Source organism: Tupaia chinensis, unplaced genomic scaffold (assembly GCF_000334495.1).
Source record: "Tupaia chinensis unplaced genomic scaffold, TupChi_1.0 Scaffold000217_1, whole genome shotgun sequence".
NCBI classification, from domain to species: domain Eukaryota; kingdom Metazoa; phylum Chordata; class Mammalia; order Scandentia; family Tupaiidae; genus Tupaia; species Tupaia belangeri.
In genome coordinates, this window is record NW_006159692.1 from 6,568,733 (window position 1) to 6,571,800 (window position 3,068).

The window sequence follows — 3,068 nt, forward strand, 5'->3', positions numbered from 1 at the left end:
GGAGTATGTTTCTGTAGCTGTGTGCTCCTGCACTTCTTTATAATATGCATAAGGGCTGTGTCAATTTCTGTCCTCTACTGTGGGTAGGAATGTGGAATCCACAGTAGGAGTTTAGGGTTTAGGTATTCAGAAGGGAGTTGCTCTCCTCTTACTGCTAAGGGAGTTATTGGGGTGGGGGGAAGATAGCAAGAGAACAAATAGAGAGGCATGACATTAGTAGGACACAGATATGGTTTATTAACTGTTGATGATGACATGTATAGTATTCTTTTTTTTTTCAAGAAAGAAATTTTTATTTATAGAAGTACAGTTTCCGAAGGTGACTGAGTAGCATGAGACTCATCTTACACAGGCACATTTCAGTAGACTGGCTTTCTCATTCTTGGTCAAGAAGCCTCTCTAATTGATGATTGATATTTTGCAGATGGTTTTCAGCTCCCAAGAGAGTTCTTGCTTTAAATAACAGTGCTGGAAGGTTGGATGAATCATACGTTTCCTTGACGTTTGGTTCTTTCTCTTGAACATCTGAATAATCTTGATAAAGCTCTTTTAAACTAGGTAAGAAATACGCCACATTTCTAAGGGACAATTTTCTGTCCTTGAGTTCATCATACTTTGTAGCTGCATCAGTTGTGGTTCTAACCGGAGCAGTTCATCCTGCACTTCAACCAAACGCTACCTTTTCTTTTCGATATCTGAAATAATCTTAGCATTCTTCCTTTTCAGATTTTGCAACATCTGGACTTCTTTAAGTGTTTTGATGAGTTGTTCTTTAATATTACAATGAAATTTGTTGATGGCTCCCTTACAAATTTCAGATTCTATTTTTTGTTTATACTCTAGGAAGATTTTCTCAAATGCAGACAAAACAATATCCAACTCCATGATGTCACCGGTTTTCTTTCCTTATAGACACCAAATATGCATACTGCTGGAAAGATCTGGGTCTATGGCTTCACTTCTTGATTTCTTCTTTTTGCCACGGGATAGCTTCTCTTTATTCTGAGTTTTCAGTTGACTTTCTGTTGTGCGAGTCTCTTGGACAACACAGGACTGGGCACCATGGAGTCCTGTCTCTTTAGCAGTAGCCAGTTCAGCTGATTTCTCTGAATGTTTTGAAGATCCTGTAGTTGGGATAGTTTCATGCTGTGTACTTATTTTTTCTGCTGATTTAACTTTTCTTCTTATATCACTTTCTTCAGTGCTTTCAGATTCATTACTAATGAACTCTAGTTTTCTTCCTGGCTTTTTCACACCAATTTCTACAGATTTACTTCCACTTGCTTCACTTTCCAAAGTGTCCAAACTTCTTTGTGTTTCTTTTCCTTGAGGTGTTGAAGGAATAGATGATCTGCAGTGCTTGTGGAGTTCTTCTTCATCAACATATATAACAGTGCTATATAAAGGAGGATCAAAGGTTTCATAAGGTTCTGTATATTTGTCATTTTCATTCAGCCCGATGCTTGAGATATCAGAATTATCAAGAAAATCAAACACATCGGTAGGCTTGCGCTTCTGATCAGCTTTAACTTCCACAGAATGTGCTTTTCTTAAAGTGTTCTTTGAAGATCTTGCACGCGCAGCCCTGGGGGGCCGCACCCGCCGCGGCGGGGCTATCCGATCACGTGTATAGTATTCTCAGCTGGGTTGGTCTGAGAAGTATTTCATGTTGGGTAAAGTCTTTTTACAAGCAAAATGAGAAATAGTGATTGACTATTTAAAAAATAATTGGAATAATAATAATAATGATTGGGAAAAACAATAAACAGATATTGCATGAAAAAATGGGGATTTTAATGTCTCTGTATTGAATGATATGCATGGTATTCCTTCTGGAAAAAGAAATGTAATACACTGTAAAGTTATATGTGATTCAATGTAATATAAACAAGATGATGATAATAAATTTTAAAAAATAAAAAAAAAAAACAAAATAAATTTGAAAAAAAAAATTCTCAACATTCTTTCATTTTCGGGTGTTTGGATCCTGTATATTTAAACATAACTGCTCCCAATGTGGGTAGAGGTTGCACTAAGAGGTGGAATGTAAGGTGGTAGACCATTTTGTGCAGTGTGCAAGCTCACCATGTGGGCTGGAGAGCCCCTCCTCTCCCACAGCTGACTGAACAGGGGTCCCTGCTGATGAGCTCATGCCAAGAGGCTTAGCTTGGGCTTGCCTGTTGGTTCTGGATGGATGAGGGGCAGAAAGGCATCCGCACACGTGGGGCAGTGGCTCCTACCTTCTGTCTCTGGGATTCCAGAGTCTTCATGTTGTAGTTTCTTTCCCTGGGATTGCAGGAACCAGGTATTGGAAATCTTGAAATCACATCTCTCTCACAGCAGACTGGGCAGAGGTCCCTGCTAATGAGCTCAAGCTCAGTCAGCATCTTGGCTTTGATGTGCCTGTTGGTCCTTCTATTTCTGGGATTGCAGGGTCTCCCTGTTTCTGCCTCTTCCTCTGGGATTGCAGGGAGCAGGTATTGGTTCTTTTCTTTTCTTTTTTTTTTCAGTCCATTTCCAAAGTGCTTTTATTTCTACCTAAACAGCGGCTTTACTTGAAATTCTGTTATATATACAAATCTTTAGGGCCTCTTGTATGACATGAGTTGCTCTGGTATTCAAAAGGAATTTCAATTTCTGCTTTAGAAAAATTGTGGCTGGTGGGTGCCAAATTTCAGCACCAAAACAGTCTACACCTGTATCGCTTTATAGACACTATGCTGCTTTTTTAAATTTTATTTTTTATTTGTATGATCATCATAATCTTCTTTATATTACATTGGATTACATATAACTTTACAGTGTATTACATTGCTTTTTCAAAAGGGAATGCCATGCATGTCAGTCAATACAGAGACATTAATCTCCCCACTTCAACATTCAATATCTTTTCTATGATTTTCCCAATCATTATTATTATTATCCTAATTATTTTTTAAAACAGTCAATCACTATTTCTCATTTTGCTTGTAAAAAGACTTTACCCATCATGAAATACTTCTCAGGCCAATCCAGTTGAGAATACTATACATGTCATCATCAACAGGTAATAAGCCATATCTGTTTCT

At 37.9% G+C, this 3,068-nt stretch overlaps 1 pseudogene; it reads right to left on the bottom strand.

Annotated features, from left to right (window-relative positions):
- Window positions 1-228: 228 nt before the first annotated feature.
- Window positions 229-3,068, bottom strand: part of LOC102496807 (centromere protein U pseudogene) — a 7,384-nt pseudogene continuing 4,544 nt past the window's right edge.